This window comes from Taudactylus pleione, unplaced genomic scaffold, assembly GCF_031769625.1.
Source record: "Taudactylus pleione unplaced genomic scaffold, aTauple2 ptg001577l, whole genome shotgun sequence".
NCBI lineage: Eukaryota > Metazoa > Chordata > Amphibia > Anura > Myobatrachidae > Taudactylus > Taudactylus pleione.
Genome location: NW_028285974.1, coordinates 212,039 through 236,163, shown reverse-complemented (window position 1 = coordinate 236,163; position 24,125 = coordinate 212,039). Strand labels below are relative to the sequence as shown.

The 24,125-nt window shown below is 49.0% G+C and overlaps 1 pseudogene; it reads right to left on the bottom strand.

The window, feature by feature from the left end:
- Nucleotides 1-3,634: 3,634 nt before the first annotated feature.
- Nucleotides 3,635-4,506, bottom strand: LOC148442271 (uncharacterized; annotated as a pseudogene).
- Nucleotides 4,507-24,125: the final 19,619 nt, after the last annotated feature.

The following is a 24,125-nucleotide window of genomic DNA, read 5'->3' as shown; positions in this document are numbered from 1 at the left end:
CAAACCTCCATTTTCAGGGTTTGACAGCATTTTTCATCCCGCCCTTATAATGAAAATATTACTATATAAACAATACTGAGGGATTTCCCCATGTTCCTTGTATCTGTATGTGCTTACTACAGTTATTCAGATGAAAATGTTTAAATAAAAAAAAAATGATTAGTACAAATATCATTTATGGAGACAGGGACATGTACTGTACAATGGTTTTGAAAAATCCCACTGCAATGGGTTCTAAACCAGCCACTTAGTAAATCTGGGGTTTATATTATTCTACTGGGAAAAATATTGATGTTCATTCAAAGTCCTACTCTAAAGTGTGGCTTCTCAGTGTTTTTGCGCTTAGTAAATCAGCAGGATGCAATCCCAATGGGAAACCGCAGCCAAACCAAAGGCAGTTCAAACCCGTAGTAAATTTTCCCCTTAATGTGCTTATGGTTTTTGTTTTTATTTTTCTGGATCTATAGTACATACTGTACTTTACTTGGTACAACTTTAAATATTTAACTATATTGAAACTAAAGGAATTGATGTCAACATATTTTTCTCAAGTGGGAATATAGATGCAAACAGTTTCAGACTCTTTTTGATAGGTTATAAAAACTCTACATTCTGTAATAATAAGTAGTAAAAAAAAAAGTTGTGTTTTATATCAAGAGCTGAACTGAGACATGAAGGGCCCATTCGTGGAATGTAATGGTTGGTGCCCATTTCAGCTTCATGCCACTTTAGGGGTACGGGCAGACCCTGGCGGTGATATGATTTGTCCTACAACTACAGGATCAGCCCAAAGAGGAATTGGCTAATGCAGTATAAAAAACAAAAACATCTCCTTGTTCACCAGTAATAATAGGGCTTTTGGTGCTTTGATAATTTGCATGAGGATCCCTGACCGCTAGTTCCTTAAAACCAATTAATGCATGTGATTATGGAGTAAAAGCTTGATGTTTAGGATCCATACTATTGGAACAATCATCTATACAGTTGCTCAACAAAAATACTAAAGTCCCAAGATTGTGCTCACCTGCCATCCTCACATTCATTTACGTGGTCCTGGACACGGTTGTGCCTCCGGTAGTCCATAACGCTTCAGGTCAGCAGCCCCAGAACTTCTTGGACTTCAGTAAAAGTATAAGATATGTAAGGGATGAAGAGGTGAGAACTAGAAGAAAAAGGAGGAGGCAGGACAAAGTACAGGGCAGTATCTAAAGTTTGAGGGGCCCAGAGGAAATGCTGGTGGTGGGGGACAATTATTGCTGCTGACAGGGGAAGGGCAGAGAGGCTGCCAATGAAAGGTGAGGGGTAGTGGAGCTGCTGCCGAAAGGGAAGTGCAGAGGGGCTGCTGCTGACAGGGAAAGGGCACAGAGTCAAGTCTGGTGCAGACAGGTGAAGCGTGTAGAGTCTGGTGCAGACAGGGGAGGAGCAGAGAGTCTGATACAGACAGGGGAAGGGCGTAGAGTCTGGTGCAGACAGAGGAGGAGCAGAGAGTCTGGTGCAGACAGAGGAGGAGCAGAGAGGCTGGTGCAGACAGGGGAGGAGCAGAGAGTCTGGTGCAGACAGGGGAGGAGCAGAGAGTCTGACACAGACAGAGGAAGGGCGTAGTCTGGTGCAGACAGAGGAGGAGCAGAGAGTCTGGTGCAGACAGAGGAGGAGCAGAGAGTCTGGTGCAGACAGAGGAGGAGCAGAGAGTCTGGTGCAGACAGAGGAGGAGCAGAGAGTCTGGTGCAGACAGAGTAGGAGCAGAGAGTCTGGCACAGATAGGGGAGGAGCAGAGAGTCTGGTGCAGACAGGGGAGGAGCAGAGAGTCTGGTGCAGACAGGGGAGAAATAGAGAGTCTGGCACTGACAAGGGAGGAGCAGAGAGTCTGGTGCAGACAGGGGAGGAGCAGAGAGTCTGATCGAATCCCTCCCAGCATGCCCCACGGCCGACGCGTCACTCTGCACATGGTCAGATGGACTCCTGGGTCATAAACCCAGATGTCCACGGCACAGCGCACATCGCAAAAAACAGCCTTTATCGGAAGAGTTGTCCTTTGCGCTACTGATCGCATATGTTAGTGCATATGCGATCAGTTGGAAATGCAAAGCATGGCAGGATGTACTCCGCAAGGTTAGTACATCCCGCCTTATATCATCACACACACTCTCTCTCTCTCAGCTCCTCACCAATGCCGTCACACCAGAACACACTGAGGCACTGCTGGGTCTGTCATACAGTGCACATGCAGTGAGTGCCTGACAGTGACACTGTGACACTGACTGCTCAGTTACCATAAACGCCCTATCGGTATATGTGAACACAAATCCAAACCAGTACAGCTTAACCAACCTTACATAACTTATCTAAAATAAAGACACAGACAACTTTATTGCTATAAAAATAAGATCAGCCTTTATTTTAAATACAAAAAACGACTGGTGACGGAAAGAAAGAGCGTCATAAGCCAATGGTCCAAATTCACTTTAAGCAATTTCCACTATCCTCCACCATACTTGCAGGGCCAATTGCCCTTTAAGCAAGTAATCTTTAAGGTCTCCAAATCAGGCACCAATACACTCATAAAAAGGCCCGGCCAGTAAGCCAGTGCAGCTGACCCCAGAAGGTTAACGTCAACAGTGTATTGATGCCGATTGCACCCCAAAATAAATTGCAGTGAACCTAACCCTTTACCTGACGCTCCTTCCAGCCACGCCCGACGACACCTCTTAAAGACGGGCCCGCCATCAGTCTAAACTAAACTACCTAATCCCCTAAAGATACTTTCCAAGAACAGCGACGTCCCCTCTTCAGTAAGGTGAACTCCATCCGAACGGAACAGGTGAGAATCTCTAAAGCGTATCAAAGGATGATTTATCACCAGGCCACCTAAAGCTACCACTCTTTTTGCCACTAGGGAATTAACCTTGCGTCTTGCCTTGTCGACTAACACCCCAGGCCTCGCGCTCCTCCAACACTGCCTGGGAATGATAGCCAACCAAACCAGATTACACCATGGCCACCAGGAACAAATGGTCTCAAGATCCTTAACTACCTTGTACCTCAAATCTAAGGATGACTGAGACCCCAGATCATTGCCCCCCAAATGCAAGACTAGAACACCAGGAGCCCCAAAACACGACGCCATCTCTAACAGCAAACCTAGCAGCGCGTCCCAGCGCATACCTCTCCTGCCTAACCAGCGAATGCTGTCTACTGCTACAAATGACTGAGGGTCACACGCCAAGGGCGATGTAGCTGCCCAATGGATAAATGAGTGACCCACGACCCATATGGGTCGAGGGTCCAAATTAGCTCCTGCAAGAAAAAACACAATGTAACAAGGTTACCAAATGGAAGCCAAAACTTAGCACAAACGAAATGTCGGCATCAAAAGAGAGAAAGAAAGGTAGAGAAGATAAAAGACAGGGGGGAGGAGGAGGGGGAGCAAAGGGGGAAAAAAACCTAACTTGGCCCAAGGTGAAAACCTGAAAAAACCTGCCCGGATAACAATAGCCAATCAGTTTTCGTGGTTCAGGGCAAAAACAGGGCAAAATCCCTCAGGGCCCCCACCGATAACGGTGACGAGCGGTAACAGAAAAATTCCACGTTATAATAATACAATAGTAAGACAATATACAATGCAGAAGCAAACATATCAGTGCCGAACATAGCGTTTATAAGCGTTCGATTTCCATCGCCCTAGCACTTTAATTTCTGAAACCGACCATCCAGCACGGGCTGCGGCTGTAGCCGCCCCGATCCGAAAGGAATGGGAACCGTATACCCCTTGAGGCAAGCCGAGGTACTGGGTACACCGCTGAAGGACAGATCGGAATTGATACATGGTCAAGGGGGAACCATCACCATGGATCAACCACGCACCTGGCAAGTTGGGCCGAAGGCGCAAATACTGTCTGGCCAGCGCAACTGGGCAAACACATGCATCCGAACATGCCGCCAAATACACCCAGCGACCTCTACCCAACTGATCTGTTTTGGATCGCTGCAGCTTACACATCAGAGACCGGGCGACGATAATGTGTGAATAAAGTAAAGCAGGAGGGGCCCGATGAGAAGCAGCTACCAACTAGCTGATGTGAAAAGCCCCGTGAAAGGCCATCGCAAAAGCGAGCCGGAAAAGTATCGTTTCATAAGGGGACGTGCAAACATCAGACAATACAATCACAAACTAAAAAAAAGTAACGAAAAAGTAACTGGTCTTCTGGGGTCATCCTGAACCGGGGCCATTCTAGCCCAACCTTTAACAGCCCTTTGTACTAAGAATCCCTTGGTAAAATCCCGACGCCCATGCAAGCGCAAGAAAAACGAAACGCCGCAAATGATTCTCGCCACCACCGCCCTGGACTTACCAGCAGAATATAGACCCCATATAAAAGATAAAAAGACTTGGTAAATCCGCTTACCTCCGTCACGCTTGCGGGAGAAAAAGGACTCCCACTGGTTCCAGGCAGACTGGTAGGACCTCAACGTGCTGGGGGCGAGCGAGTGCCGCACTAACCCCTCCATTCCGGACAAATAACCTGCCAACAATGAGGGGGGCAGATATCACCAATCGCTGCCGCAGAAGGTGCAAGTTCCCTAAATCTAACCCATTGAAAGCGGGATAGCGCATCTGCAATGGAATTGTTTACGCCGGGAACATGCCTTGCTTCGAAGTGAACATTACATGCCAGACAGCGCAAAACAAGCTGTGCAAGGAGCCTGAGAACCGTCAAGGATGTAGACTTCTGCCGGTTAATACCATAAACTACCCCCAAGTTGTCGCACTAAAATATGACATGCCGGTTACGGAGCCGATCACCCCACAACTCCAGGGCAACAACTATGGGAAACAGCTCGAGTAAAAGAAGATTCTTGGTCAGCCCCCCGGCAACCCAAGATGAAGGCCACTGGGAAGCGGACCAAGAGTCCTCCAGGTAGGCTCCAAAACCAGTAGCACCGGCTGCATCCGTGAAAAGCTGCAGCTGTGCACTGGCAGCTGGGGGATGCAACCAAAAACTAATGCCATTGTATGTTTCCAAAAAAAAAAACATCCCAAACTCGAAGATCTCTCCTAATTTCGGAAGACAATCGTATGAAATGATGGGGTCGGCGTGTTCCTGTGGTCGCTCTCTCTAATTTACGACAGAAAACCCGCCCCATGGGGATTACCCTGCATGCAAAATTGAAGAGCCCTAGTAATGATTGCCCTTGCCTCAAGGTAATCCTACCTAGTGACAATGCAAGCGTAATGGCGTCGCAAAGCTTCGCTATCTTCTCTGCAGGCAAACGGCAACAACCGGCAGCCGTATCGATCTCGATACCAAGGTACGATAGACGAGTGCAAGGCCCCTCCGTTTTATTGGAAGCAATTGGGACCCCGAACTCACTAAACAAAGCCTGCAGAGAAAACATAAGCTCCGCACAATGAGGGGAACCAGCCGGCCCAACACATAGGAAGTCATCGAGGTAGTGGGCCACCCCGGACTCCCCAGTGCCCACGCAAACGCACCAATGCAGGAAAGAACTAAAAGCTTCAAAATAAGAACACGACACAGAGCATCCCATGGGGAGACACTTGTCGAAGTAAAAGCCGTCCTCTAACCTAAAGCCCATGAACCGAAACGAGTCGGGGTGCAAAGGCAATAGGCGAAAGGCAGACTCCACATCGACCTTACCCAACAAGGCCCCCGTACCCTCCAATTTCACTAAACTAAGGGCATCTTCGAATGACTGATAACAAACCCGAGCTAACAATTCGGGTAGGGCATCGTTCACCGACCCCCCAGCTGGAAAGGATAGATGTTGTATCAACCTGAACTTCCCGGGGGCCTTCTTGGGCACCACTCCCAATGGAGAGAGAACTAAATTGAGCAAAGGACGGGCAGCAAAAGGCCCAGCCATGCGCCCCAGCTGCACCTCCTTGGCCACTTTGTCTTTCAGAATACCCGGCAATAGGTAAGCTGAACGTAAGTTTTTGGGTTCCCCTAACAGCACATTACCCACCACCGGGAGCTGAAACCCCTCGGTGAAGCCATCAAGCAAAAACAACGCCGTCTCGCGCAATGGGTACCTAAACAACCACTTACGGATTGCCTCCACGCGGACTGGCGATGGAGCTCTATGGAGCGGCACCGGACCCAGTAGGTCTGGAGCCAGCGGAAGAAGCAGGGGCAGGCAATCTGGGGCATTCCTTGGCTGGATGGGGGGCACCGCAACGCAAACAGTGGTGTCGAAAATGACACCGGGCTCCCGCTGCACTATTGCCGTTGTTAAAAAGCAAAACAACGGCCTTTGGCAGCCAGAACCTTAGAGAAACGACTCTGGGCGTTTCCCTGGCCGCCGGACTTCCGTCCGGAAGATACCTCAGTGGTCAGAGGAGCGGGCTGTGTTACCTCCAACCAGACTTCCACGTCCCTCCACCCCAAATCCATAATTTTTACGCCTGACTGTTTGCGGCGAAACTCCTCGTCGTACTGTCGCCATACAGGGCCGCGTGACGTACGGAAAAGCCCCTGAATCAGGTGAAGGTATCGTATCACGTTCATGGCCTCTTCCGGACGGGTTTTAAGGTAACAGCCCGCAAAAACATAAAAGCCACTGAGCCAATTTATATAAGAACGATGGACATCCTCCCCGATGCCCCCTTTCTTTTTTGCAGCGGCTAAAGCTTTGCGAGATTTGGACGTAAGAGCAAACACGTCAACGTACTTGCCCTTATTAATTTTCTCACGCATACGCGGCCTTAGCCCACGGAGAATTGCCGTATTAGCACAGCGGACGACGTCCCCTGGGCTAATATCTGATTCCCCGCTTTCACTGGAGGACCGACGACGCCGACGGCGGCGACGCGACCATCTAGATGCACGTGAGCGACGCGGCCGCTTGGCTTTACGACGGTGATGCCTACGACTTCCGCTAGAAGTGGATGTATCACTAGATTCTGAGCTAACTAGCCCCTCACTCCACTCACTATCCGACTCACCCGAAGTGGACGCCCCTTCATCCTGTGGGGTGTCATTGTATCTGTGACCCTCGGCCAATGAACCTGATGCAGAAACGCCGGACTGCCCAGGAACGACCGGATCCGCCACCCGAAATGACTTCCGGGAATTATAAGACGCGGATTCCTCCACACCTCTTCCGGAGAGACCTGCAACAACAGAGGAGGAGGCCAGCGACAACGTGTTCACATTCCCTTCATTCCCACCCCGTGTGGCGGGACCAGACCTTGAGGGCCTGGTACCAACCGGCAAGGAAGAGAGAGACGGAGGAGACAGAGGAGAAGGAGAAACGGTGGTTGTCACAGGTGCAGGTAGGCTACACATCGCGGACAACTGCGCAACAAGTGGCGTCAATTGCTGTAACGCAGGAGTCTGATCCCCTCCGCCGGACCCGTTCACATTATGTAATAGAGGCGTAAGTGCGCCTACCAGAGCCACCAACACTCCTGTCAGTGCACCTAACTCTGGGGAGGGCGTAGGAGCAGGGGTACTAATGGCCTGAGGGGCACTTGTGCGGCTGGCAGCATAGGGACAGGAGGACCCCCAATCCCTTAAACCATGCACGCGCGTATTAACCTGCCTATCACCCCGCCTGGCATATGGTCGTTGCGGGAACACAGCACCTTCCTCACCCTAACTGGATCCTGAAGGATCAGGAGATCCTCCTAATTCTGACCCTGACCTCTGTAAGCCAAAATGGCCGCCGCCCTCTGCCTCTAAAATGGCGCCGGCGTCCCTAGAGGACCCGGCCGCCAAACTGCTGCCTTGATGGGGCCGTTCATATGCCCGCGGGCGCACACCCGCGGGCTGCCGGGACCCCTTATTATTGGCGCTAGCGCCGCGCTACTGGGTGGGGAGGCTGGAGCCCACCGGCGGCCGCCCCGACCACGTGGTACAGCAGCGGTGCTCCCGCTGCTATCGGGGGAGGAAGCGGGAGCCCGCCGGCGCCTACCCCGCCTGCGGACAGCTTGAATAGAGCTGCCGCTATCGCTGGGAGAGGACGCCAGCGTGCGCCCACGCCCCCGCTGGCCCTGAACCCCGGAGCCATCCACAGACTCCGGAGCTGGAGCTGCGGTGACTGGTGATGGAGGGGGAGCATCTGCGGCGGGGGGGAGGCCAAAAGACACCCTCAGCTCCCTCTCCCCGGCCAGACAAGAGGAGGCCCACCTGCGCGTGAGAGTCCCTAGGGACTCTACATAACGCGCTGGTATAGGAGCAGAGCGCCGAGGACTGGACATCTCAGCAAGCACTAAGGTGAGGAGGTGGGGGGGGGGTTGAATTTTATTACTATACTACTGCGGGCAGCACACTTAGGATAGAGAGAGGGAAAGGCAGAGCAGAAAAGGCAGAATAGAGAAAGTAAGAAAGTAGGAAGATAAAGTATAAAGAAAGGCTTTATCACAGCCCAAATATCCTGTACTTGCCTGAAAGTCCAAGAAAAAGAAGAGGCAGAGCCCTGCCTAACACTGAACTAAATCACTAAACTCCTCCCACCAGTATGACCTACACTATCCTAATAGGCTGACAAAAACTTACCAAATTTAACCCTATCAATACCACTATACTGATTCCTATCTGTGCACTCAAATCCCTAGGGGTTTAAGCTACGTTCCTGTACATAAAGTACTCTCTCTCCTCAATAGCTGCAGCAGCCAGACACCCCAGAATCCAACCAGTGTTCACCTAGAGCAGCACCAGTGGCAGTGAGCCAGGGGTGGGACTGTTAATTGGTGCTTCTGCTAATTGGCTGACCAGAGGACCTGATTCAGACCCACTCGCTGTATGCGTTCGCTTGCTCGATGCGTATACAAATTCGGGAAGGCAGGCGATCGCACGCCAAGGCATTAGCACGTCCACTTTGTCTTGGCGTGCGATCGCTTTGCGTATGGAGACGTCCACTAGCCTGCCTTAAGACGCCAACTTGCACACGTCATCTCCAGGAAGTGTATGCAACTATCGGTACATTGGGTACCATCGGATGTGATCGCAGCGCTTGAGGCTGACCATACCCTACCGCAAACACTGCGAGCACTTTAGTGTAAAATCCAGCCAGGTGACGTGTACTATGACACTGCCTCTAAATTATGCACGCCTCTGAAACGGCATTGAGACGCTCAGGCACGCCTGCGTTCGCACCTCCACTCCCCCGTCTCTAGCAGCCAGCCCCTGTCACCACCCACAAACATCTTCTCCTGTCACTCACTCTGCTGGGCAGTCTATGCACAGTGACTGAACGCTTCCCGATCTCTCCCACTGATTCGCGCACACGCACTGCGATCTATAGTGATCCCCAATGTCAGTGCATCTTTTGGGGGGTGTCAGGCTGATTTCCCAAAACTGAGAGCACTTTTTGCCTGTTTGAGTTTCGAAAGGTTCCGTTTTCACATCCTTTACAATTGAATTGGGCAAAAAGCGGTCACGCACTTGAATAGACTTTTCTCCAAAAACATGCGGTGTAGGCGGAAAGTCCGGGAGGCGAAACTTAGCCGACTTTTCGCGGCTAATTGAATATGCCCCTAAATTGTAATTGACTATAAACAAGGAGCGAGCCAGCTGACAGCCCAAAGCAGTGACAGCACCACACAGTGGCCCTGATTCAGAGCCGGACGCGCCGGTCTTTTTTTTTTTAGAACGGCCTCCTGGCCACTCGCATAGCTATGGGTGACCACCCACAGCTATAGCGAGTGGCCAGGAAGATGGTCGCGATGGTCAAGACCATCGCAACCATCGGGCTTGTGATGAGACCCTTGTGGTAGGGTATCATTGCCGCAAGCCCCAGAGAGATTTTGGCTCTAACAGTGTTGTCCCACTGACAACACTGTGAACGCCTCCGTTTGGGCAGCCACTCCCCTGGCCCGCCCACCAAATGGGGCGTGCTGTCACTCAACATCGACAGCACGCCCCCTTTGGTACGAGACCCGGAGGCGTCGCTATCCGGGTCTCGCGCATGCGCACGACGGAGCCGGCTCCGTCGTGCGCATGCGCTCTGGGCCACCATCGACCCGGTTGCGAGAGCTCAGCGCTTGCGACCGGGTCTGAATCAGGCCCAGTGTCACAAAAAAAAACATTGGAAAAGCAGGGAAACACATTGGGGGAGAAATCTAGCGATGGTGATGAAACATTTGATTCTAAACATTGCAGGGTTGAGCATCGAACATCGAAGACCATCTGACCGATGTTTCTGATGAACCATCAAATGATTCCCATCCCTAGCACAGAGCCTGAAAGAGACAGGGGAAGGACAAAGGGCTCTATTTACTACAATCCGCATTTGTAATGCAGATTGTAGTGTGATATTATCGACTGAATTCGCATTGCGAATTCAGGCAATATCGCAGGGATTTACTGCAAATCCCTTGCAGGGACAGAGCTTGCGATAAAGCTTTGTCCCTGCGAATCCCCTCCGCACACTAGTCACAGTATTTTCACCAAAAATACAGTGACAAAGTGCCCGCGCATGCGCCGACCGGCCGCCGCTGCTACTACCCCCTCGGCGCTAAGCCACGCCCCTGTAGTTAAGCCCCGCCCCGTGATCGCGGACCCCCCCGCATCCCCCCTCCCTTAATAGCACTTACCTGCAGTCATCGGTGCTCCGGTAATGTCTTCCATGCATCCGGTTAGCTGATATCCCATACTGCACAGGGACCCGATCACCTGATGACTGGGCCGCAGTGCAGCATGGGAGACCAGCTGACCGGAGGGGAGTCATCACCGGAGCCCAGACCACCGGTCCATGTAGTCAGGTAAGTAAATTTTTTTTTTTACTTTTTTTATTTTGCAGTGTATCAGCTTGCGGTCTGTTTAGAATACACAGCTAATCACTGGGACCGGCTCCGGGCTCTGCTCTGCCTTTTAGAGCAGAGTAGAAGCCCGGTAACCGGGAGAGACCCTGGATAACGCCACCTCCAGGTGGCGTTATTATCACAGGGCTTTCCCCGGTGTTTTTGTACAATTTATTTTTAATAACTTTAGTCGGATCACATTTCCCATTACAATTAAGGGAAATGCGATCTGCTTACTAAAAATAAGTGATACTTAGGGGTTGGAGTAGAACTTTACGAATTCTACTCCAATTGCCCTGTAATAACTATAGGTGATACTAAAATAATGTGAAAAGGCTGTGAAAACACCCTTTTTCACTTTATTTTAGTAAAAATAATGTTAATAAATAGAGCCCAAAGAGTCTGGAAAAGATAGACAGAGAGCAGAAAAGATAATGCAGACAGAGATTGGTCTAAAAAGCTAACACAGGCATAGAATGGTGCTGTCACAGTCAGGGAAAGGGCAGAGAGGCTGGCATAGCTGGGAATGGGAAAAAAGGTTGGCACAGGCTGTTCTCTGACCCTCTCCATAAGAGGAATGTCAAAAATAGGTCACCGATGTGGAACTCAGCAAAGATGTGCTGGGCCCTAGTTTATTTTATTTTGATATTAAGAATAAAACAAATATACAACAAATAAAAAAGAACAGAGTATAAAGAGATAACTGGGAGCATTGTGTACATTAAAGTACATTTATGAGCTGAAGGTTACTGTACAATGAGACCTGGTGTTTCCGATTAGCTATCAGTGTATTCAGCTATAAAGGGGCCCCTACAATGCATTTTATTATGTGGTCCCAAATATCCCAGGTCAGTAATTATCATCATCTTACTGTGTCCTTATATCCTGTTAATCAATGCATGAATAACCTGTGCCTTATTTTACTACACAAGGACCAAGCAGCACCTCACCAGCCTGCCCCGAGGACACCTCTAATACCATCAAGAGATTCAACTTCAAACATCAGATCGGCCGGGGCGGCTTTGGAGTAGTAAGTTTCCTGACTTTATTATGCGTATCTATTCTATCTTATTGCAGATACACATACTGTAGATAAATTATTCTGTATATCATAACATGTCACAACAACGGTCATTTTCTCCCAATTACAAACCACCTCATCCTTCTGCAAATATCTGATTATTGAGCCATTATGGTTTATCTGTACCATAAATGATAGCGCTCTATAAGTGAATGTAAATGTGTTTGAGTAATACAAATTCTATATGAAGAAAGATGTGTAAAATATATTTAGTGCCAGGATTTGATAAAACTGTACTTGGGCATGTTGGGTACTACCTGTCACTATTTACCATTAGTCACTGGCTAGATGCTGTCTGTCTATGGAATGGGATTGAAATGCCGGTGGCTATTTAGCTGCCGGTTCAAATCCAGACAGCGGATGTCCGACGGGATTAAGATCCCGACAGGGGCCGGTAAGTACCCTAATGTCCCCTTGTCCCCCACTAACCCTATCCCTCCCCCCCGGTGCCTAACCCTAACCACCCCCCTTAGTGCCTAACCCTAACCTACCCCTGGGGGTGCCTATCCCTAAACCCCCCTTTCCGCTCTTCTGGGCGGGTGCCTAACCCTAATCTTTCCCTGGGGGTGCCTAACCCTAACACTCCATTCTAGGGATGCCTAACCCTAATCTCTCTGCCTCCCAAACCTAACACTAACCCTGCTAGACTCCCTCATACTAACCTTACCCCTCTGGTGGCTAACGCTAAGGGCGCTCCGGATTTACCTTAGTTCAGGATGGCGTCCTCGGCATCAGGATTATGATAGGCATCGGTATTTCGATGCCTATCATAGGTCCCTAGCCTGCATTCCGCTGTCGAAAAATGATAATAACTAAGAAATATCATTCTTAGCTACTGTTATTTCACCTTTAATTAAATATCATTTACACAACAGAGTACTAATGTGCATTCTAAAATAACTAGTCTAGATAAACAGATCAGACACCTCCCTTCCCACCTAGCATAACCGTTGTGTCCCCTCCCCAGGATCACTGCCCTTCGGGAGATATTACTCATTCGCTGAGTCCCCCTTTGTTGGTTATCTTCCTCATAGCTAACAGTATGTATGTGGGCAGGGCTGAGAGCAGACTCTGTAACCAGCTATAGTCACAACCAGCATTCACATTTTGATAACTACGTATATAGAATTGTAGACAGTCCTTATTAATTATGAGGGATAACCAGGAACTTGTAGAAGATTAACATTTACAAAGCAGCATATTAGCAAATCAGATTCCAGATTATACTTTATGGCTTTTTCAGGATAGATTTCCTGACCCAATAACAGCTCTATGAGGAAATATGTAATAGCCTATGAGATGCCGGCATCAACAAGATTCCAGCAAGTCAGCCCTTTTTTATTAAAGCAACATTAATTTAAAAAGGCAAAACCAGCCCGGTTCTACATACATAGTGACAGCTATTTGTGCTCCTGACCATGTAACATCTCGGTATCACTGACACATACAGGTCCTGCTGGCGTACGATAACATCACCATGAAGGAAGTTGCCATAAAGGTCCAGAACATCAGAGGAATGTCAGAGAGAGAGGAGGCGGAAGCCCTGGAGGAGATGACAGTTTTACAAGCAACATCTGGGAGCCCCTTCTTAGTTCATAGCATCCTGACATTCCGGACCGAGGTATTACCCTGCATGTTACAATCATCCTTGTGGTCCAGGGTGAATGCTCTGTACTATTCTTATACTGCTGTATTATAAAGTGTGTAATACTCCTATCCAGTGGTGGCTTTTTCCTAGGGGTTGCAGCTCCCCCAGTAAAATCCACCAACACAGTGAGCCAGTGGCAGTCCATGACTACACTGACTGGCAGTGACTTCCCATAGGAGTGCCCATGTGGGCTTCAATATGTGGGACGTACCACAAGACCCCTTAAAATAAGGATCTACGAACATTGCAGAAACATCCGCACAGGTTTTGAGAACCACAGTGTTTCTGAACACTTCAAATCTATTCACCAGGGCAACCCTAAGGGGCTGAAATTCATGGGAATTGACAAAATAAATTACAACTGGAGGGGAGGCGACAAAATAGATATCATAAATCGTGCAGAGAGCCGATGGATTTATGACCTACAAACTCTACACTCAGAAGGTCTTAATATAGATCCCTAATCTGTGATCACAATAAAAGAGATGATTGAACCCCATCTTTGTTAAAAAATTCCTTAGTAAGGTTCATAGGTAACCCCCACCTTACCTATGTACATAGTAACACACACCAACACCTGTATTGGATATGTACATATTTAATTCAATATTTCAGTCTTTTTATTTTTAGTTGCTGCCTTATTATATTCTTTTTTCTCTCTCTTTTTCTTCTCTCTTACATCCATTATATTTAATTAATATTTTATGACCTATCGTTTTCGATTAAATTACATAGGAGACTGGCTAATTGGCTAATTAACTGGTCTATTGGTTGATTAGTCAGTTAATCAGTTAATTGACTGACTATTGTCATTGCAAGTCCGCAATTTAATTTACCCTTATTTCAAATGATAGATCGATATCTCCACCAGGGGCATGTCCCAAAAGCTCCATTGGTCCATAAGATATAATGCCTTTGTATATCTACCCACATTTATATGTTAATGCATATCCTTAGCTGCTATCACACACTGGGCAGAATATACCTAACCAAAGATGGCCGCCCTTAATAATAAGGACAAAGAAGTAAGAGAGTCTAATACACCACTCTCACCCTCTCTATCAGATAGCATTGGAGTAATCACTCTATCGCGAACAGTAGCATAACATTAGTCTCACCAAAGATGGCCGCCACCACGAGGGAGGACATTATGACAGGAGTAAGTCCTGCGTGACTCTCAACCATTGTGATCAGACGGCAGCACGGACACCGCGCCGCCGCTGACTTAATTTGTACACAGAAGATAGACACTAGGGGGACACGCTGACTAACCACCGCTACTATGAGCGTGCGCACGCAACCCGGAAGTACCACCCGGAAGTGCGGCGCTATCACAGCAGGAGATGTATAGCTAATTGCAGTGAGTATATAAGATGAGAAAGATGCACCTAGGACATCAGCCCTTGAAGAAGTCTCTATATGAGATGAAACGCGTTGGCACATTGCTACCCTTACTCATGTACTTTTAATTGCAATCCCTGTTTGAAGGGTAATACTTTCTTATACTGTTTAATAAACAGTTTTAATTTCCAATAAGTCCAGCATACTCAGTCTTCATTACCTACCTTAAGCCACCCACTGACACTTACAATCAGCATTTGCAGACGCAATACGTGCAGGACCAGCAGACATCATGGTCAGGTAAATTGATATTCCTCACCTATGACACTGCATTCTAGTGTACCTGTCACTCTGATACTGCGTTCCTTCTCTGAGGTGGTGTGAGCAGTGGAGGAGGAGGCCAATTGGAATCAAATCCTGGACAAAGCCCATTTATTCTCACGCAACATTCTGCCTACAGTTTTTGCATAACTGATTTAATCTGCTACTGTTAAAACCAACACCCAGCCGACAGTTTTTGCCCACCTGTATATTAACTTTTCATTTGGTCTCATACTTTATATTGACTTTTAAAAGGTTCCCATCAGAACACTCCCTATCAGAAAAACCAAATTGTGGGTCAAGGGACTTAAAGTCTTGAACACCCAGCCTCAAGTTTTTGCACACCAGTTTTGATTTTTAAAGACTTTCTATTGTGACTATTTTCATTTTCATATACATATAAATACGGGTCCTGAACATTAGGGTTCAGGCCCATAGTCTGCTAAATCCTATATTCTGTCCAAACACCACGGAGCGCTTTTTTCAAATTTGTCTAATTATCCAAGGAAGAGGGGGATACTTCTTACAAAGAGCTGCTAGTGGTGTTACACCCCTGCCCCCGTCTATGAGCGCCGGCCGCTTCTGTCTGTTCTCATCCCATTGGAAGCATTACCTGCCAGTGATGCACAGGACAGGTAGTCCCAAGGGGAGGTGTCTTCTCTCCTGGGGCTGCCAATCCGGGCTGTGATTAGCAGAGAGCTTCTGTTCCAGTGGGAAGCCGCTCCTCTGCCTTCCAGGCAGCCCTACCTGGCTTCTAGGGGCTGATGCTAATGCAGTCCCTAGGAGCTGGTGTTATGTGTATGTGTGGCACCACCGCCACTCGTGCACATGTGTCGGTCCTGGGTGCCTGTCAGATCCATTGTGCAGGCACCGGGACTCGGCTGGCCAGGACTTCAGTGTCTCCCCCTCCTCTCTCGGCAGCAATCCTATCATCCAAGAGTGTAGGAGCCGCTTCTGTTCTCTGTGCCCAAGGAGGACATCCTCAGGAATTAGTACAATCAGTGTATACAGTATGTACAGTATATGGACTAAACCTGCTTGGGTTGCAGTGTTTTTCTTTCTATGTACAAGTCCTGTGAGAGCTTCTGCTTGTAACTTAACTACAGTTTCCCCTTGGAGGGCACCTGGGAAATTACTGGAGATATTTGGAGTGCCGGTCTTTACCCTTATATATGTAATATATATAAATGGGGTAATGTATGATGAGCAGAGAGAGCACAGAGCAGAGTAAGTGTGAAGGATATGTCATATCACATTTTTTTGCAACTGCGCATGTGCAAAATTTCCTAAGAACCATTACAGCGCCTGCGTTATACATGGTGTACGTACAGAGGCGCTGCTGAGATCGGGATGCCCGGTATTACACATGTTGTGGTAAGTGATGGGCATTGGGGGAGGTGAGTAGATTAATAGTCCATTCTGGGTGTGTACACAGCTGCAGGCATATGAGGCCATAGGCAGATGGAGAAGCTGCAGCTGCCATAAGGCTGATGGTGCGAGCGATGGTGACGTATAAGGACGCACCAATCGGTATTACTGCGTCCCTGGTCGCTGTGAGTGGGCGTCTCAGTCCTTGTACAATCGGCCACATGGATGTACACCAGGGGAGGAGTCTGTATGCCATTTGCATAAACCCGCAGGCAGGTGACCACCAATAGACCCTGCTGCATGTGCTATTGTGTGTGACTCAGGATCAGGCCCAGTGTCTGGCATGGTGTAATCACACAAGGAGGTAGCAAGCAGTTAGGGAGCAGCCATTGGGGAACAGTGATGTAATGAGGAGTGTGGGACATTAGCGGCTGTGCTTAGTCACTCCAGGCTTGTTTTATACCTAAACACATTCCAGGCCGGATCCACACAGTAATCACTCCCTCATATCACTATAATGTCCTGGGAAATGTATGTATCATGCGGGCTTGTCCACACGTATGTGCGCACACGCAGACAGAAGAGGTCAGAGGAGACACATTTTATATTTATTAATTATAAATCACCCCTATTGTGTCATACCCATAGTGTTATAGTGTAGGACATGTCAGATACAGTAATAGTCACAGTGTAATAGATGGTGGAGAGCGCGGTGCCTGCTGTACATTCTGAGCACCCAGACCAGGTAACTGTAAGAGTAATGACTGTACTAGAGTAACTGGCAAATATGTGACTTTGTTCTGTCTGTGCCCTGTAATAGAACAACCTGGCCTTCGTCATGGAGTATGCCAGCGGTGGAGACCTGTTCGATCTTCTGGTGAGAAGAGGCCGTCTTGAGGTCCAGGCTGTAACGTAAGTTCTATCACTGAGCTGATGTAAAAACTCTAATTGTGTGTGAGAGAAGATATGAGACATAGGAGCTTACAGTGTGGGGGATTAGATACATTATAATCAGTGGCAGAACAGCTGTCACACCACTGCCCTCATTACACTTGTCCTACTGGTTATACCAGCACTGGCCGCCAATGATTACCACATTTTATGTACACAACCAAATTTTAGGTGGATAAAAAGAAGAAATAATTTCAGGCCAGAAGACACAGCCAGACACTTACACACAAATACACACACACACACACACACTTAGACAATATGCTTTATCACCTTCTCAGTTGTTGGTCACCCATCACTTTGTCTCTTCTACCTATAACTCTTTCCAACCTGTATTTGTCTTTCTTAAGTTGGGTACACAATATACAATGTATCGTATGATATATCGCTGTGACGCAAATCAGAGCAATATTTCTTCTTCGGGATCCATAGGGCTACACAGGGGAGACAATGAGGTATAGGTGATGGTTAGGAGGACTGGACACCAACAGTTAAAGCTTTTCTGTCCCAGGATGCCCCAGTCCTTCCCCCCTATACCCCACCCACAGCCTGAGGCAATTCAGTTTGTCGTTGATGTCCGGCAGGATCTGGATCACCGTCTGCACAGTTGGGCTGCTTTTAAGCAGCCAAGCTTTATTTTATGTTTTCTTTTATTTGGTTTTCCTGAAGAGCAGGCAGCGCTAGGCAGTGCTATGGACGCCAGCCTTGCTGCTCCATCACCCCTCCGCTGCACCGCAACTCCAGCCCCAGGCTTGGTACTTATGGCGGGGCACTGGGGGGCTGGCTAGCTAGCGTGGCTCCATGGGAGGACCCCAGACTGCAGCCATGACACAGCAGGACAGGTGCAGCGTGTTCCCGCTCATGGAAAATGTGGGAATCCGCGTCTATGCACATCGTATAGTGTGTACGGTCATTCCATGATTCACGGCTGTCATTCATTGCATCATCCTTTCTGCTGTTCTGCATGGTAGATGGGACAATGCAATGAATCACGTGGTGCAGTTACATGCAGCACGTAATGACACATCGCGATATTGTATACCGGCTTGTGCAGTGTGTATGGCGCGTGCAATGTATGATTACATTACACCATTGGTGAGGTTGCACCATACTATAGTGTGTACCCAGCTTAACCCTTATCTATAGCTCCCTTACTCAGTCCCTATCCCACATTGCATCTCTCTACGCCCCATATAAACACTATGGCTCTCTCCTCCCTCCCCCATGGAGGCAGAGCTATATAGTTATTATAATACCATGCAGCGGCTGTGACTGGATGCCCATGGGTTACTGGGAAGTGACATCACCTGAACAGCCAGTCCTAGCAGCAGATGGAAATTACAAGCAGCTGAGGCATAGTGTATTATACAGCGGCTGCTCGCACCTTTACTCTTTCTCCGGACCAGATGCTCAGAAGACCTGTCTGCGGCAGAGAAACCAACAGAGAGGAGGAGAGCCTGGCTATGGGGGGAGGTAGTAAGCAGCTTAGTGCTATAGGAAATACAGAGGTGTCCTTATGGGTTGGGTATGAAATACCGGTGGCTACAAATCCCGCCGGTGGCAGCCTGAACAGAGCAGAATCCTGATGTCGGCTGTAAGTATACTATCCCTACACCTCTCCCCCCCTAATCCTCCCTTAGTGGTGTCTAACCCTAACTTCCCTGCGGGGGTGCCTAGCCCTAACTGCCCCAGTGTTGCCTAACCCTAACCGCCCCTTCCCACACCCTAAGCCTAACCCTCCCCGGGGGGTTGCCTAATCCTAACTTTTTCCGATGGTGCCTAACCCTAACCGGCCCTTTCTGCAGTCTGACCCTAACGCTCCTTGGGGGGTACCTAGCCCTAAATCCTCTGGGGATGGCTAAACCTAACCCTCCCCCCACAGCTAAGACTTACCTGGCCTCGCTGTCTTACGATCCCTAAGGGGGTTGCAGCATTGGCATTGGGCCGGGCGACGGGATTCCAGCGTCGGTATATTGAAAGCCGGCATTCCATCCACCAGCAATATGACTACATCCCGTCCTTTCTTATACACTGTGGCTCTAATCGGGAAAAATAGCCCATCTCGATGCGCCAGGTACTGGTCGAATTGGCCTGGGAGTGACAAAACGACATTACTAGCTTACACTGATCAATTCGATGTGTGACATTTGTATATCTGTGTGCGAGTCTGGATCTGTATACTAATTTCTTCGATGAATCGGGTGCGACTTTTTCTCATGACAAGCGCCATTGTGTTTCATCTGTGACTTTGTACAAGTGTAAAACTAATTCCTGTGTAGTTAGAGTCACAGCCCAGAGTCTCTAGTACACTGTGAGTGGTGTTTTGCTGCATCTGCGATGCAAATAAGACATATCTCTTGGAGTGGCTCAGTGACGATGGTGTTTCGTGCCATATGGCATATGGGTGCTAGGTATATGAGGACACATTTTTATGCAGTGGCTGCCTGGTACACACACACCATAGCACAGAAGCTCCATTATAAGGGTCTTACATCTGCGGCTTATGTTATTACATATATGGCACAATCTGTGCTGCACTGAACAGATTTTGCTCTATTACAAATTTGTACAACAGCCCTCAACATTGTTCATAATTTCCCAATTGCCCTGTAAATAACATATATATTCCATGTACATGACTTTTTTTGTATATAAAGAATCCTCACACAGAACTGGATCTGGGACTTTACAATATTTTTACATTTCTTCTTTAACAGATTCTACGCGGCTGAAATTGTCTCTGGTCTCCAGTACCTGCATGCCAAGGGCTTCATACATCGGTATCTGCCTTTCTTTCCTCATTTACATAAACATAGAAGAAATGTCACTTTGGGGATTCGTGGTCATCCCAGATGTAACTGTGTTTACAATGGGAAATGAATGAAAGTAGTTACACCCTTATAAAATAAAATAAATACTTAGCAATACGTAGGAGGGGGGCATCTGTGCTATTGGCATACCTAATAATGGTTCTGTCCGATATGAATGGGGGTGTGGCCATATAATGGAGGGGCGCGGCTGTATCTTAGAGGGGCATGGTCACACCCCCATAATGTGCCAGGTTAGGCTGACCCTTATGTCCCTGCAGTGGTCTTCCTACTACCTATCACTGCCGTACACATCACTGCAGTGCATAGAAATACTGTGTGTATATTTGAATATCCTTTTTCCTGGCTCCAAAAAGCTGGCTGTCATATATTAAATAACCAGGGCCTATTTGAGGTCCGTTCCAGCTGAGCCGCCTCACAGAGGTTTGGAAGGGGGTGATTTGAGCCAACCTACTGATGTAACCATCCAATCAATCGTTAGTGTTTATTACCCTAAAACCTCTCAGAAAAAGTTTGTAGGCAATAAATCTTTAAGGCGCAGGTCCTAACAATTGAAGTGTCTTATCTGTGTCTTTAACATGAATTTATTATGAATTTTCCATACAGTAACACAGAAAGGGTGGTCATCATATCACATAGGGCTAGTCATAAAAGGGTGTGCATAATATCTAGTAACGCGTTTCATGGGCACAATACCCGCTTCCTCACACTGTTTATGCTAATTGGTGATGTGGGTCCTTTTTGTTTGGTCTGTGGCTGTCTCTGCTATTGTATATGTGAGAGCTGGTTTTACATGTCTGAAGAAAAAATCATTGAATAGGATATTAACCAGACATAATGCAGATCTGTACTGTATACATCTTTATACACATTCCCCCTTTTATTCAGCAACCACACTTCAAGGTGCACATCCACTTCATCAGGGGCACTTTAATCAATGAGTTGCCCTCTATGCCAGGTATTTACATGGGCCCTCTCCTCCCCAGAAATAAATCACTGGCACCTGCACAGAAAACAGATGTGCAGAAGTTATCATAGACTCTGGCACTGACGCCATAGTATTTGCTATAGTCTACTCTTATTTTCGAGGAAAATGCTGAAAATATGGTGGCAATGGCTGTCCAGTGAGCGGTGCTCAGTGAGCAGAGTGAGCAGCCGGGGCCCCTTTAGCTTAAGGATCATGTACACAGCACACCCTACATCTATGGTAGCTATGCCATGGCTTTCCATGGGCAGTTCCAGGTCCCCTTATTTTAGGGATTATGTGCACAGCACACCCTGCACCTGTGGTACCTACACCATATCATTCCATGGGCAGTCCAGGTCCCCTTATTTTAGGGATTATGTGCACAGCACACCCTGCACCTGTGGTACCTACACCATATCATTCCATGGGCAGTCCAGGACCCCCTTATGTTAGGGATTATGTACATAGCACACCCTGCACCTATAGTAGCTTAGGAATCATGTGTACAACACACACTGCACCTAGAGTAGCTACACCATAGCATTCCATGGGCAGTCCGGGGCCCCCTTAGCTTAGGGATCATGTGTACAACACACCCTGCACCTAGAGTAGCTACACTATAGCATTCCATGGGCAGTCCGGGGCCCCCTTAGCTTAGGAACCATGTGTACAACACACCCTGCACCTATAGTAGCTACACTATAGTATTCCATGAGCAGTCCGGGGACCCCTTAGCTTAGGAATCATGTGTACAACACACCCTGCACCTAGAGTAGCTACACCATAGCATTCCATGGGCAGTCCAGGACCCCCTTATGTTAGGGATTATGTGCACAACACACCCTGCACGGGATTGGTATGAAATCCCGCCGGCCGCCTGGCCGGCAGTTCGATTCCCGTCAGCGGCAGCCCGACAGGAGCAGAGTGCGACGCAGCCAGGGGCTGGCTGGCAACTTTTAGCCTAGGGGGCAAATGCATGCAGGCGGCCCTGGCAGAGGAGTAGCGTGTAGCCAGGGTGCCCGAAAGAACGTGCGTCCCCCCCTCAAGTGTTCTAGGGAGGAGGCAGGTCCATATGGGATTAATGTAAGGTAAAAATAAAGATTAGGGGCAGCCCCCTGTCGTAGTGCCCATATGCAGTGCCACCCTGTGCCACAGGAGAGGACACCCTTATGCAGGCCTCGAGTAGTGCCCCCAGTAGTAATCCCCCCTATGCAGTGCCCCCAGTAGTAAGCCCCTTATATAGTGCCCCCAGTAGTGGTAACCCTTATGCAGTGCCCCTTAAATAGTGGCCCCAGTTGTAGTCTTCCCCCTATGCAGTACCCCCACTATTGCCCTTTATATAGAGCCCCCAGCAGTGGTCCCTCGATGCAGTGCCCCCAGTGGTAGTCCCCTCCCCCCTATGTAGTACCCCTAGTAGTAGTCCCCTCCCCCCTATGCAATGCCCCTAGTAGTAGTCCCCTCCCCTTGTAGTGCCCCTAGTAGTAGTCCCCCCCAGTAGTAGTACCCCCCTTGTAGTGCCCCCAGTAGTAGCAGTAGTCTCCCCCTTGTAGTGCCCCCAGTAGTAGTAGTCCCCCCCTTGTAGTGCCCCCAGTAGTAGTAGTCCCCCCCCTTGTAGTGCCCCCAGTAGTAGTAGTCCCCCCCCCTTGTAGCGCCCCCAGTAGTAGTAGTCCCCCCTTTGTAGTGCCCCCAGTAGTGGTCTCCTCCTTATAGTGCCAGACCCCCCGCAGTAGACACATAATATTAAAAAAAAAAAAAACACTTACCTGACACCCGCTCCTGCTCCTGGTCCCGCCGCCGAGATCAGCTCCTCCATCCGCCGCTTTGCATCATGAGAGTGACACGTCACGCGTCACTTCCATTACCCACTGCGGGAGCCGGAAGATGTCTGGCTCTGGCAGTGGGAGCAGCAGCCGATGAGAGTCTGTCTGACTCTCATCAGCTGCTAAAGCAAACACACAGCTGCCGGCTCCGGCGGCTGTGTGTTTGTGCTGTGTAGCGCTGACCGAACTCCATCCAGTCAGCGCTACACACGCGGTGCAGTCTGTGTCACAGTGACACAGACTGCCCGCGGCCCGCATGACACTGTGGCCCGGGGAGCACATGGCACCCTGCCCCCCGGCCCAGCCCGCCACTGGACGCAGCGGAAGCCCGACAGCACTGGAAATCCCGATCCTGGATATGTAAGTATTTACTAACCTAACCCCCCTAACCCTAACCCTCCTTAGGGGTGCCTAACCCTAACTTCCCCCCCAAGTGCCTAACCCTAATCCCCCCTCTAAGTGCCTAACCCTAACCACCCTCTTCCCCGCTGCCTAAACCTAAGTCCCCCGGGGGGGGTGCCTAACCCTAAGTCCCCCCCGGGGGAGCCTAACCCTAACCCTCCCTCCCCCTAGCCTAACCCTAACCCTCCCGGGGGGGTGCCTAACCCTAAGTCCCCCCCGGGAGCCCTAAACCTAACCCTCCCCCCCCCCGCGGCTGTCCGCTCGCGGCGCCCGGCGTCGGGGAAATGCGGGTGTCTACATCTAGACGCCCGGCATTTCACCCTTGCTGGGATAAGACAGTCGGGAAGCAGGCTGCCGGTATTTAGGCAGTCGGCTTCCCGATTGCCTCCCCCCTGCACCTATAGTAGCTACACTATAGCATTCCATGGACAGTCCGGGGCCCCCTTAGCTTAGGGATCATGTGTACAACACACCCTGCACCTATAGTAGCTACACTATAGCATTCCATGGGCAGTCCGGGGCCTCCTTAGCTTAGGAATCATGTGTACAACACACACTGCACCTAGAGTAGCTACACCATAGCATTCCATGGGCAGTCCGGGGCCCCCTTAGCTTAGGGATCATGTGTACAAC